The sequence below is a fragment of the Choloepus didactylus genome, chromosome 13 (assembly GCF_015220235.1).
Source record: "Choloepus didactylus isolate mChoDid1 chromosome 13, mChoDid1.pri, whole genome shotgun sequence".
NCBI classification, from domain to species: domain Eukaryota; kingdom Metazoa; phylum Chordata; class Mammalia; order Pilosa; family Megalonychidae; genus Choloepus; species Choloepus didactylus.
The window spans coordinates 86722985-86737534 of NC_051319.1; the positions used below are offsets into that span (position 1 = coordinate 86722985).

Sequence of the window (14550 nt, forward strand, 5' to 3'; positions counted from 1 at the left end):
TATACATTCAGGACTTTTGTAAGCCAGTTGTTAAACCGTTGGTAGCTTCATATCAGCTGTGATGGGAGTGTTTATACCACAGAAATCAGTGAATGGTACCAATCAGGGCTTTTTCTTTCTTTCTTTTCTCTCTACCCCCCATCCACTCTCCACCCTCATCCCTCCAATCCCCACCACCACCACCACCCACCTCCCCAGGTGGTTCACTAACACATTGCTAGATTTGGATTTGAGTCCTGGTAGGACACTCATTAGTAAAATACTCAATCTCAAAGAGCCTCAGTTTCCTCATGTACAAAATAGTAGCTTCTGCACAAAGTTGCCAAAAGTACTGCATGATAATGCATATAAAGTGCTGAGTCCAGCCCTTGAAAAATTGTAAGTACTCACTAGATGTTAGCTTGATTATCATCGTCCATGCATATTGTTGTTGGCTTTGCCAATCATTTGTGCTATTGATTTAGGATTGAACAAATTTGAGTTTTAGCATGTGGTAATGTTTTAGCAGTGTTTGGAAAATATACTTTTCTAAGTGATACGTTTAGACTTTTTCCATGATCACTTATGTAAAAGCTGTTCGCTACTCATTGCTTAGGTGCTAAGCATTATATCCTAGTGAAGGTTCTCAGTGTGTTATTTCATGGGATTGCTTATGTTACTGTCCGGAAGACAGAAAACCTATAGGTTGAATAGTTTTTCTCTCCTGTTCTTTAATTTAGGATCCTCCTGTACAATCTCCAAATCCTGAGAATAAACTCTCCTCTGGCTTTCAGAGGATCAAAGTACCATAGTCTGCATGTCAACAATTTCTACTCCATGCCTGCCACGGGCAGAATGCTGCATTAGATGTCCTGGGAATTAAAAAGGAAAGAAAGGCTTGAAATCCCTAATCTACAATTCTGAAATGCAAAAAGCTCTGAAAACCAGTTCTTCCGTGACTCAGATTGGGGCAAAACCTGCCCCAAACTGTCCTGAGACCATTAATAGTCTCTATCCCATTTTGGATTAATATTTATATAATTCTGGTGCAGAATTACTAACAGGCTTGATTATGGGGTGCTGTCACAGACCCCATTGGGGTTATTATATATTCTATATTCTATTATATATATAATATTCTATATTATATATTCTATATATATTCTATATTATTATATATATAATATTCTATATTATATATTTTAAAATCCCCCAAATTCTGGATTCTGAAACATATCTGGCCCCAAGGCTTTTCAGATAAAGGACCAGTGGTAGAAATCACAGTTTCTGCCTGTAAGGAGTTTACATGCATCCATACCAGACACATCAAGCAATGCTTTAGATAAGAGAGGCACGTATGCTTGGACTGAACATTGCTGGCAGGAAATCGGGGCTGTTAATCTAATCCAGCTGTACCACTGAACAGCTTAATCGCAGCCTTAGCTCTCAAACGCCTTAATGAAGAGTAAAAATATATAAGCAGGCACACACACTTGCCCAAAGGGCTTCATCCAATATCCTTTATCCCTTCCCTTGATTCTGGATCTTTAATTTTCAGCAGCCTGGGGGCCTGTCCATCCCCATCTCCTCCCAACCCTACCCCCAAACACTTCCCTGCCAGAAGGCATCATTCAATTGGAGGTCAGGAATTCTTTTAAGAACCTAGAGAAAACAGTTTCCGCTCTAAGAGGAAAAACAGAGCGCTCCCTGGCTCGGTGGCGGCTGCACTGCGGGCCCCAGTTCTGTCTGAACTTTAAATGTCCGCCCCGGGTCCAGGGTGACCTGTGGGCTGTCGGCCATCCGGGGACCTACACACATCTTAAATGGAAAGATCCTTCCTGCAGCCTCAAGGATTAAAGTCCTAGGGCTTCGGGCCGGATGCAGAATGATTCTCCAGGGTTGCTGGCAGCCCTCACACCCCTTCTTTTAACCTCTTACTGATGTGTCTCCAAAAATCATTTGAATCTGTCATGCAAGATACAATCTCCAGAACCAGCCCAGCAAGGACATTCCTTTCTCGAAATCAGCAGACTTTCCAGCTCATAGGAGGACGGTCTTTTTTCCTTCCTCTCTGACCTAGAAAATTTTTTTCTAACTTTTGAAGTGTGTTCATTATCTCTTTGGAGATGCTATGGGCTTGCCGTATCCTATGGTTCCCAATAGCCTGCACTGGACATGTCCATAAAGAATAAAAGTGACCTTTTCTTGAACATTTATTGTGTGCCAGGTACTGTCCTAAGCACTTTACATACATTATTTTACTTACTCCTCACTGCAATTCTGTTAGGTGAGCATTGCTTTATTATCCTCATTTTACAGCTAAGGACCCTGAGGCTCAGAGAGTTAAACAATTTGTCTAAGGTCACACAGTTAAATAAATGATAGAGCCGCCGTCTGAAGGCAGGGTTTTTGAACTGCAGAGTCCCTGATTTTAATCATGAAAGAAATGTGAGAAAAAGAATAAAACATCCTTTGGGCTGAGGTGATTCTTCAGCTTCTCTCTTTTTAACTCCATTAACCTTTATAACTTGTGTAGCCCCACTGACAATGTTCTAAAGGAGATACTTGTTTTCACTGAAATGGAATTTTTGCAAGTTCTTCCTTGACGCTGAGGAGTCCTATTCCACAGCTTTACTACAGCCAGCCCATCAGGGCTTCCCTTGATGGTCACCTCAATACTTCCTCAAACGGACGCAGCATCACCTGAGCATTTGTCCTGGTTGACTAATTTGCCCTCGGGTTGAAGCCATAGACCACTAGGAGCTGCATACCTGGTCCTACTTCAGACTAGGTTGCATACACTGTGGGAAAGGGACGTTCTCACGACCTGTCGGCTGTGCATTCAGCTAGTTGCATGGTGAGCAAAGCACTCAACCTTTCTGATCCTCAGCTGCCTCACCTGTAAAATGAAGCTGTTACCAGTAGCAATCTCATCATGGCATGGTAAGGAAGGAATAAAGCAATGCCTGCAAAGGACCTTGCATATAGTGAGTGTTTTGGAAATGGCAGGTATTGTTATTATTGATAATAGAAGCCTATGTTTTGGTGGGTTCTTTGAATTTTTATAGCCCTTGGGGTTTCACTAAACATTTCCTATGAGTCAACAAGGCATCTCCGGGTACATCTCGTAGATACTACATTAGGTACTTTATAATCATTTTGGATTTGCTCTTCCTTCTATCACACAGCATAGGTTGTTAACACTTGCCCCTCTTCTCTAGACAAGAGGACTGTGATGCAGAGAAGCTGACCAGTTTATTAAAGCAAATCTGTGGCTTGGCTAAGAGTAAAACCCTCAGTCCCAAGGCATCAATTTATGATGTCACCCCTCTTTTGGACGGCCTCATTTCCAAGGGCCCTATTTTCACTCACAACATTAAAAATAAAAAGAACAAAACTCACATTTCTGCCAGACAGATGATATCCAGGCGTTTCTGGAAGAACAGTTAGCAATCCCAGAATGCGGTTTTGTGTTTAAGGTGCTTGGATACGAAGAAGGAATGTAAACCCCATCGCGTCCGTGTCACACGTCGGAGTCTATTCCAGATCTTAAAAGTGGGCCTTGGAGGCCACAGCTGTGCCCCAAGATCCGTCCAGAGGCATCCAGCCCCATGCAGGGCCAGGATGTGTGAAGGGACCCGGTGGGTGTCACAGCTAAAAAGGGCAGGAGGAAAATAATCACCTGCCCCAGGGCCAGCCCTTCAGGACCCAGTTTTCGCAGAGCCTGCATTAGGATGGTATAAAACTTGTTTCCTTTCACTTTATTTCTTTTTAAGGACTTTGGCTATTTTTAGAGGTGATTTCACTTGCCAACTCTTTTCGATCCCACGTGAAATGTCAAAAAGAGACCATTCTTGTATTTGCATGATTTGCCCTGTCTGGGCAGCACCAAGGACGCTCGGGGCTCTCTGAATGCGTCATCTGTATTCCACGCACAGGTCCACACACAGCCCAGCAGCTGCTGGCGGGAGCCAGGTGGGGCTTATGCGGGAGAGACAGAGCAAGAGAACATCACCAAAGGCCCTGGGAAATGGCTGCTATTTGATAAGGGATGAAAGAGCTCGGAAGGGAGTTGAAATCTTATATCCCAAAAGCTAAACTAAGAGATAAATCTTATTTACCCCATAGTATCTAGCATCTCCGGGAAGGTGCACATGGCAGTCAAGATGCCATTTATCAGGAAGACCACAGGATAGGTAGATATCAATAACCAGGATAGCACACCCATTAGTCAAACATGGCCGCTTAAGCGCATTTTCTGTAATTTTGGCAGGTAGCTCAAAGCATGGTTTGCTTTCATCCTGTCAACTCCTCAAGGTTCCCTCCTTGTTTCTTTTTTCTAACTGAACTTCCACAGCCATTTATATCCTTCAACGTCCACTGCTCCCTTCTCAGGTTTAAGAAATCAAAGGGCTGCTATGTTAGGTGGGGTTGTTTGAAAACAGAGGATTTCTAAGTTTTTGGCCTTTGAAAGCAGATTAGGCAACATGAAGTAAGGGGAAGTGTCAGAGCGATTTCTCCTAACTTCTCTAGTGCTGCCATCTTTTTGCACATAATTCCTCTCAGCTTTCAAAGGCCCTACATTCCTTGGCTCATCCTTGGCCTCGTCAGGTTCAAGTGGCTCCTCTGGAATTACATAAATCTGGACGTCTAGATAGGCCCATGGGGTGGGGCAGACAGAAGGAAGAACATTTCCCAAGATTTTCATAATACGCTATTCTTGACTCTGCAGTGGATAAGCAGCTTTTTATAGATCTGTGGTTATAGAAAAATAATAAAGTGGTGTTGCTTTTCAAAACTATCCTTCATAGGAGCAAGTCATTAGGTCATAAGATTTCACACTGTGTAGGGAATTTTGATTGATCTGATTTCCAGAATTCTTCCTAATGCGTAGCATTTTCAGCAACATGACTATTAATGCAAAGCAGGGCACTTGCCTCTCTGGGACCATGACATCAACAGTAGCCCCCCTCACTTCCCTGCTTTCTGTCCCACACCCAAATATGTTTCTTTCTTAACATTTCTGACAATTTATGATGATTTTATTTAATTGTTTGTTTACTTGTTTGTCTCTCCATTCCAACACATGCACAAATACCCACACACACTCATGAGGCTCCAGATCAGGGTTTGTTTTCTGTTCTTGTTGTTTTTGGCTCACATTGTATTATCAGTACCTAGATCCATGCTTGACATCTACTAATTTCTCAATAAATATTTGGGAAAGAATGAGTTCAAGAAATTTGTTCTTATTGAATATGGGTTTAAAACCCCAACTTACCAAAAATAATGGAAAAGTGATGTTTAAGGCTAGTTTCCTTTTCTTCTACAGATCCTTTAAAATGTGGTCACTAGTGTTTGCCAGGGAACTGGAATCATGGTGATTCATAAAGGAGTTTTAAGGAATAGTGTGAGACCCACCACTGTTCCTTTCTCTCACTTTTTCCTTCTATCTATCCATCACTTCTTTCTTGCTATATTTATTAAATACCAATCAAGAATCTGGCCAGTCATCTGTAAATGGGGGTGATACTTTACCTTTCTCACAGGGTTGTTATGAGGATTGAATGAGATACTTGCACTTAATCGTTTTGACAAAGTAACCCTGATATATGAAGAGCCTGATAAATGTTGACCATTGACATTATTATCATAAATGTTTATGGAGCAACTCCTATGCACCTTCTGGTTCTGAGTCTCCAAAGTATGGTGGGCAGATACAGTCTATACCACCAGGGAGCTGGTGATCATTTGTTTTGTTCAATTTATTTTCATAGTATTTATTCTCAGGGCAGAGGGTTATACAGTGGCCTTTTCATTTTACAAGTAGGGAAGGTCAGCTAGCAGGGCCAGAACTAGGATGAGGCAACAAACAAAATGCCAAAATTTTAATAGAGGCTGGTTCAGTGTTACTGAATTTTTCCCTTTTGTCTCATGCTTTTATAATGGCTTGGCATGGCACTATTTCTGATACTGTCTTTATTTAAAATTTTGACATTTTGCTCATCATGGATTCTTTTGCATTAATTTAAATACTGCATGAACACATTATTTACTTTGACTAATGAGATTTTGGGTGCTCCCTTAAATTTTGCTCCCCAGTCAAGTGCCCCATTCTTCTCTCCCTAGTCACAGCCCTGTTAGCTCGTTGATTTCCCTAAGGTCTCATCATCAAGTCCTTTGACTGTAGTTAAAGGTTATCAAATTTATTCACTTATTTCCAACTCCACTGCCAACACCCAATCCAGCCCAACCATCAGCTCCTACTGTAACTTCTGAAACAGCCCTCTCTTTTGGTTGTTGGTTCCCTACCTCTCCATCATCTCTACACACAAAGCCAGAGGGATCTTTTAAAGCCTACATCGGATCTGTCACTCCCATGGCTTCCTATTTCCATAATCCTGACCATGGCTATGACACACCACACTCCCCCCGCCCCCACCTTAGCCCACTACACTCCAGCCTCCCTGATCTTCTCTTGGACCTTTGAATTCACTATTGGGTTCTCCACATGGCTGCTTTCACATAAATTGTTCTCTTTCCACAAATGCCCTTCCCCAGCACTTCCCACTGACTGGCCCCTGCTCATCTTTCAAATGGCAGCTGGAGCACCACCTCCTCAGAGGTATTCCCTGACCACCTGATCTAAGTTGCCCCCCCACCCCAACCACATTATTTTCTTTTGTAGCCTTCTATTCTTTTCCTTCCCAACACTTAAAAACCACCATTTGTAATTGGTTGAAAATCCATTCATGTGCTCACTTGTTGGATGTCTTTGTCCCCACTAGACTGGAAGCTCCTGGAGAACAGACGGCATGTTTACTCATCACTTTCTCCCCAGCCCCAAAAGGATGCCTGGCACAGAGGAGCTTTCAAATATTTGTTGGATAAGGGAGGGAGAAAGGGAATGAGTGAGTAAATCCATCTTCAGCTTGCAGAATCTTGACCCAAGGACTCTGCCACGCACTCAGGGGCTTTCACACTCCGTTCTGCTCTTTGGTGTGAGAAACTTTGCTCTTCTAAAGCAGGTGTTTTGCCCCTAGATTATTTTTATAGAAAAAAGCAAAGCAAATATAGAGATAATTATTGATTCTCACTCATCAAGTCCCTGCTCCCTATCACCAACATCTCCTGAGAGCCTGCTGCAGAATTCCTGGGAACCACAGGAAATAAGTTCACTAACCACTTGAAATGCTTTTATAAAAATAGACCAGACTTGACCTCCTTCCTGTGGAAGGGCCTCTTCCCTCAGGGTAAACTTTGCAAAGAGATTTTATCTGTTCTTGGAGCCTCTCTCTTCAATCATTTTAGAGCAGGATTTATCTGGCCATACTCAGAATCCTGTTCTGAATCTGTTCCCTGCCGCTAGTTGGGTCAACAGTTGGACAAATTGCTTATTTACTATTTCCATGCTATTATTTTATATTAAAATGATAAGATACCAGAAATCAAGGCCTGGGGGAGTATTATGGTCTTGAACAGACCAAATGGGATATTCTAGGTTCCAAGTTGCCAGGTGTACACTGATACTCCATTATCAGGGGAAGTTTTACCCTCACCAGAGCTTACCACCACTTTCCCAAGACTCCATTACAGGTGTGCTGCCTTCATCGTTTCAATTGTTATCCCCTTACCAAATTCCTTCTTTCAAATTTTTCTTTAAATTGCTGACAAGTGGTTTTACTTACATTTAGTTCACTTGTTTAAAGGAAAAATTTTCTATTATAAATGCAAAACCTTCCCATAAATAGAAGGCAGTCATAAAGATAGATACAATACAAGGAAAGAGATGGATGGCATGGACTTCTATTTAGATGCTTCTGCCTGCCTGTGTGCTCTCTTGGTTACAAAGAAAGAATAGCAATTCTTATAGGAGAGTTGAGAACATAATTGTGCCAAATCAAAGCTTTCTCCTGGAAGAACCAAAACGACTGAATGAGACTTAAAAGGGGGCTACCTTTCTCTCTGCAGTTATTGAACGCTATGTCTTTGCACCACCCGGAACTTCTGTCCCACCAGGGGCACTGACGCATACAATGTAAGCAAAGGGTTTCTATTTAAGGACTGTTGCTGTACAGCTGTAGCAATCAACGAACAAACAGGGGCTGTCAGTCCTCTTAGAAATCCTTAAATATAAAGGAGTGATAGAAAAGAGTTTAAATACACATAAACAACAATAAAAGTTTGTAAACATTGTCCATGATCCCAGCAGCCAGCGATATATTCTGTTAACATTTCTATTCATAGAGATGTGTTTTGCAAAAGTGGAATCATACATTTCTATTGTTTTATCATCTGCTCCTTTATAACCTGACTTTACTCAATAAAGTAGGAATTTTTTCTCATTGATAAATGTAGGTCTACTGCTCTATTTGTAACAGCTGCATAGGATTCCATTATATAACCATGGAAAAATCTATTTTTTGGAAATTTAGGTTGTTTATTGTTTGTTATGCTATTACAAACAAATCTGTAGTCACCCTTGCACACTATCGATATTTCCTTACAGAGAATTTATAGAAATAGAATTGCTGGAAGCACATGCATTTTTTGTTAAGGTTTTTATTAAGAAAAATTTCAGAAAGTTTCTACCTCTTATGATCTAGTTCATTCCAATTTTACTGCTTTGCTTATCTGTACTTCCTTTCCCACATATATGCCTGCTCTTCAAGGTAGACGAGAAGTTAATTTGAAAGTTTCAGACCGGTAGGCTTTTATTTCAAAGTCCCCTTGTTAAAAAAAAGCGGACCTTGCTTTCTTTGCAGAAACTGGCTCCGAGGCCACCAGGCAGCCATCCCGCCGTTTCACTGCACGCGTCTGCGCATTTCTCAAGCCCAGGGGCGCTTTTCCCGCAGTGTGAGCCGGGAACCCTTGTCAAGGTGCATCTTGAAGTCACTTAACGCTGGGCCCCGGGTACTGAGGAGCAGCCTGCCTGAGGCAGCACTGGCAGAAGGCAGCCTTGGCCTTGCCCTTTGCCTCTGACCCTTCGGGGCCGCTTTCCTGCCTGGGCGCCGCCCTCATCTCTCCGCGCTGACAGACCACCCTTAGCTCTGTTCCACGCTCGCCTCCAGGCACTGGTGACTGTTTCAGCCAGCGATTCCCAGACCTCTTGCAAAATCACCTCTACGTTGGTAAGTCCCTTTTAACCACTGTAAATTTGTAAACTTTTGCAAGGGAACTACATCACCCGCTTGTTAAATATGGGGCTCCTGTTGTGCCTGTTGGGGAGCAGAATTTATGGAAGGCAGTGAGGAAATACTTGCTGGAATAAGACTCCAGTTAGTCCCCCAGACTGGGGTGAGTCTTGGCCTAGCCAAGTAAAAAATGGGAGACAATTGAAAACTCTTACTCATTTAGCATTCCAAATAGCATCTGTCCTTGTATTTAAAATGAGGCAGCCAACATGCTGGGTGAGAACTCTGGCTTGAGTCAGACCACCAGGTGTTCATCCTAGCCTCACTACTTAGTAAATATGTGACTGTCAGCAAGACCCTTAGCTTCTCTAGGCCTGTTTCCTCATCTGTAAAGTGGTAAAAATAGTACCTATGTCACAGAGCTGTAAAGATCAAACTAGATAATAATATATAAAGTGAATAGCACAGTCCTCAGCATGTCATAAGCTCATAAATAGTATTATTAATGTCTTTCAATTTTGAGTTATCTTGGCAAAATAATAAAGCCACCCTCTCTGGGTTAGGCTGTCGGGCTTCCTCACTCCTCTGGGATGGGTGGAAATGGGCTGTAAAGACTGCTTGGCTCTCTGAAAACAGGCTGACTCCACTCTCCCATGAAGGAGAGAAAATAGTCTTTGTGATGGGCCTCTCCTGGAGCCAGGTAACAGTCAACCAAGTAATTAACCAGAACGGATGAGACTCACCAGATGCCCCCAGGTTCATTGCTCATTGTTTCATAAAGCCATGTCATTTGCACTTATTCTCTTGAGTTCCCTTGTGCCTTTTCCATTGGTCTGTAAGCCTCTGAAAATTAGGGGTTCTGGGTGTCTTAAGGAAGGCTTATACTATAATGGTCTCCAGAACTGGAGACCTGAGTTCCAGTCTGTCTCTTGCACTTGCTTGCTAGGTGACTGTGGGCAAGTCACACCACCTCCCTGTGCCTTGGTTTTCTCATCCATAGAATGGAGATAATAAAACCTCATAGGGTGGTGAGGAGGATTAAACAAGATGGTGCATATGAAGCCTGCTGTCTAGCACATATTAAAGTCTTAATAAATGTGAGTTTCCATCGTCTTCATCAGTTCCATCACCATCATCACCTTTCTGTTGAACATAGCACAGGTCCTTGTCTGTGGGGTCAGCACAATCAGTGTCAACTTAAGCAAGTTAAATGAGTAGAATATGCTCCACCTCCAACCTCTTGCTGGAATATAAATTCAACAATCTTCATTCTTCTTCACCTCTTAACTATAGTTTGTGGTGTTTTAATTTGAACCAAGTTTTCAGTGCCTAACTTTGAATTTCCTGGGAGTAAATCGTAGTTTCTTAACTGAGCTGCATCTTATGTTACTAGGCACATGACAGTCATTGTCCTCACATCCCAAGCTTTCTTCCTCAAAGTGGGAGTCCACCTGCATGAGGATCATCTGAACGTGGCCCCCACCTCCCCTCGGGAATTCTGTTCACTGGGTCTGAGTTGGAGCTGGCACCTACAAGTTCAGCAAGCCTCCCCAGAGGATTCCAATGAGCACTGGAGTTTGAGAACCACTGGTCTAGGTCATTCTTTTTTCTGTGTCTAGTTAGAAGAAAGGAATTCAGCCTAGAAGAGAGGGGTGAGTTTGATTATTTTTCTTTTAGCAAAGTCACTGAAATTATCTCCAAATCCACTCTTCTTGTTTTCTTTAAAAGGAATGGCCCAGGGGGCACTGCCCATTTTGGTATGTTTGTTTCTTTTCTTTCTTTCCATTACTCATATTTCCTTTACTGAATTACTATTTGTCCCTGCTATAGGGAAGAAAATAAAACAGAGGATGAGGTGAAGTAAGTGAAGCCCCAGATCCTTATCACTCCGTTTCGCTGCAGAAGGCTGGGGCAGGAAGGCATACGGCAGAGGGGAGAAGCCACCAGCAGGCACACCAATGCATCTTGACTTTTATCTGGTTTGCTTCAAGGCTCTGGTTTGTTGATCCTGGTGATGCCTGGTGAAAAGGCCCAGATTTCTCTAAAGTGAGCAAGAAGAAAAAACGCCGTTCTCTGATGAAATTAACCGGAGTCTTATCACATTCCCAAGCCCATGATGAGATAAAATCAGGCCTCCAGGATGAGGAGGTCACAAGGCTCAAGATTGCAATGGAATTACATTTTAGTATCTCCCTCCTTCTTATTTTATTTGGTAACGTTGTTCCAAACTGTTCGAAGCTCTGGGTGTTCATTCATTCATTTGACACATGCTTAATGAGCACCTATTATGTGCCAGCCATGAGGAATATAGCAGAGAACAGTGTAGAGGCAGTTAGGCTCTCCTGAAGATTACATTCCAGTGGAGAAGATCCCACTAGGGATTCCAAGTGAACTGAGTGTCATGGTGGCAAAGTCCAGGGCACCATGGGAGCCAGGAGGGACCTACAGAGCCTTGGGAGTTGGCAAGACTTCCTAGAGGCAGGGACATTTATGCTGAAACCGGAAACTAGTGACTAGGAAGAAGGTAGCAGGAAGAGTATGTGCAAAAGTCCTGGGTCAAGAAAGAACATGGTTTCCTTGGAGAATTGAAAATAATTCATTCTCGATGAGGAGAGAAGGCTAAGGCTAGAGAAGCTGGCAGGGCCAGATCCACAGAGCCCTGTAGGCTTTTATCTGAAGGACTGTGGGAAACCACTGAACGGTGCAGGCTCGGGTAGGATACGATCAGATTTGCATAAAACATCACTGTGTCTCCTGCATGGAGAAGCATAGGAGGAGAGAAAGAAGCAGGGAAATTAGATGCAATAGACCAAGGAACAGGTAGCAGGACCCCAGATAAAGTAGAGATATGGGTCTAGGCTAACTGTGGTGTCCACTCTTTAAAGCTTCCCAGGCGGGTGTCTTGGATACACAGGCCCAGTAGCCTTCTCTGAGGGAGACAGTGGCTAGGAGACAGTGGTCCTAGGAGATGAACTAAACTCAGATTTAAAAATCCCACCACCAAATATAATTTCCAGGTAAGATGTTGCTGTTTGGAAATTTGTTGCTTATTTATGTTCAGTAACAGATTTGGAAATGAGGCATCCTGATGTCTTAAAAGGTGACAAACAATACTGGGGAACCAGAGCTCCCCAGCTGCCTGCCCTGCCAGGCTGGGCATGAAGGGCCACTGTCACTGCTCTTCTCCATCCTGCCCTTGACTCACTGGATGACTGGACAAATCATCTCTCCCTCAGAAACATGGGCATGACCTCAAAAACTGAATTTCTGAGTCATCCTACTATACTCTATAAAATCTACGAGAAGGTGTCATTTCTAGGAGGTGTAAGAGCAGGACAGACTGCCTGGAGGGAAGGGAGTTCACCAGTGGGCTTCTCCTGGCCTTATGATTCTGTGGGACTGGCTGATGCCAGAAGAGATGGCAGAGGTGATCTGCAAGTGCTTATTCATTCATTCATTCACCAAATGTTTAAGAAGAAGCTACTACATTCTTGGCCCCGTTCTCAGCACAGGGGCTACGGCAGTGAACAAGGCCGACACAGTCCTACCACCGTGGAGTTTCCATTCTAGTCCTTTTCTGAGGCTTAACTGTTGACCCACACTGCCTCCAAGCTCTAGTGGTCTTTGTATTGAATAAAGATGGGCCAAGGGTTCCCTGACGTCTAATCCATCAGAGGCCTCTCACAAGACCGACCTTCTTCCAGTTCTTAAATGCGCCAAGTTTGCTCTCACCTCTGGACCTTTGAACTTGCTGTTCCCTTGGCCTGGACCCCTCTGTACCAGCACTGCATCCTGCCCCACACCCCTGCTCAGCATATTCCTGCTTCTCCTTCAGGCTTCGTCTTAAACGTTACCTAGACCAGCCTTCCTTGACCACTGCCCCCTGCCTGCATCCCTCCGTGTCAGAGTGGGCCTCGTGCTGGTTGTCATCACCTATTTATTTGTTAGTGGTTTCCCTGCTTGGCCTTGCCCCATTAGGGTAGAGCCCTTGTCTCCCTTGCTCAGCTTGTATCCCCAGTATCTAGCACTGGCCTGGCACATAAGTTGACAAAGGAAGGGTGGGAGGGAAGAATGCATCAATTTCTCTGAAAAGCCATGTGCCCTACCTGGAAGTCTCCTCAGGAACCAAGCTGGATAAACTATACTAATTTGCCAATTGCCATGCCAAATCCAGCTACGAGTACTTTAAGTTGATTGGATCAATCCAAAATTAATCCTATATGTTTTCTAAAACTTTTGATCCTAAACTGTCCCCCTACTCTCTTCCCCACCCTCAAAGAAACCCAGAGAGTTAAAGAGACAGGGGAGGAGATGAAGAGGTTGAATTAGACAATTATTAGTAACGAATTCATTCAACAAATATTTATTAAATGGTCAGATTTCTCAAGCCCTGGGAATACAGAGGCAAACAAGAAAAGCAAAGTCCCTGCTTTGATTGTCTTATTTTTCCCTCCCAAAGAGGGAGATATTGAAGTTTTAAAAGGGAACAACTGAGTAAGAAAATCTGTTGGAAGGAGAGAGCCTGGAGGTTGGGGATGTATCTGTGGATAGGGAGTAGTTGAGGGTCTCTCTGAGGAAGGAACATCCTAGCTGAGGCCTCTGAGGATGGGCAGAAATTTGCAAGTGGGGTTGGGGATGTTCTCAGAGAAGCAGCTGACGCTGGGCCTCGGGGCTCATCAGATGGATGCAGTGGGTAGTAGCATCACCTCACTGAAGAATGGTCCAGTAAGAAAAGGGTTACATGGAGACAGGGGAGGAAAGAGAAGAACCAGGTGCTTCAGTTCCCTCTTGGCCATAGCTTATTAACTAAACTCAAGTTCATTTTCCTTTTCCCCTTGGACTGGGTGTAAAGTCCAAATTGCAGCCCGAGGGGAGAGTTCTGTGGGGCCTTCTTGGGGTCAGAAAACTCACATGCAAGCAGCTTTGTTTGCATCAGCAAATCCAGCTGCCTCGTGCAAGCACTTGGCCAGCCACTGGCTCCCAACACAAAACAGATGTCTGGGCTACACAGAGGGAACACATAGGCTCCTGAACTGGTAGGACTTTGTTTTGATAATTTGGGAAAAGAACAGGGGATGGGTAGCATTTAGAGTGCTGGGTTGACAATGGCGTCAACCCCACAGGCCTGGCTTTGTCCTGGCTTGATCCATGTGGGCAGGCTTGTGGGTTCTGAGAGGAGATGCTGGGGAGCAGAGAGGATGGGGAAGAACAAACTGTATTCCTGCTGGAGAAAGCCAAAGTGCTACATGTGTTGGACTGTGGAGGTTTTGAAGTGCCTTTGGCCAGGATGTGGAAGGAGATGGGGTGCCCTAGGCCAGTTAAGGGGAAGTGGACTGAGAACTAGGATTCCATTTGGAGCTCTGACCTAGAAACTGCGCTTCTTTTTGTCTACGTGACGTTATTGCATGTCACGCGTATGTTAAATTGTGGAATAAAT

General features: G+C 43.7%; 2 protein-coding genes across 3 annotated transcripts in view; one reads left to right on the plus strand and one right to left on the minus strand.

Annotated features, from left to right (window-relative positions):
* The window catches only part of LOC119507776, a 387511-nt gene that overhangs the window by 310650 nt on the left and 62311 nt on the right, over positions 1-14550 (plus strand). Inside the window, exon 9 of the mRNA XM_037800927.1 lies at positions 8745-9110. The gene's annotated coding sequence lies outside the window, so the exon portion shown is untranslated. The remainder of the gene's footprint in view (positions 1-8744; positions 9111-14550) is intronic.
* Positions 1-14550, minus strand: part of FGF1 (fibroblast growth factor 1) — a 101520-nt gene that overhangs the window by 40109 nt on the left and 46861 nt on the right. The window contains exon 1 of one of the 2 annotated variants that reach the window (XM_037801463.1): positions 3382-3648. The exons of the other annotated variant lie outside the window; for it this stretch is intronic. The gene's annotated coding sequence lies outside the window, so the exon portion shown is untranslated. Of the gene's footprint in view, positions 1-3381; positions 3649-14550 lie in introns of those variants that run through there. 2 annotated transcript variants of the gene reach the window in all.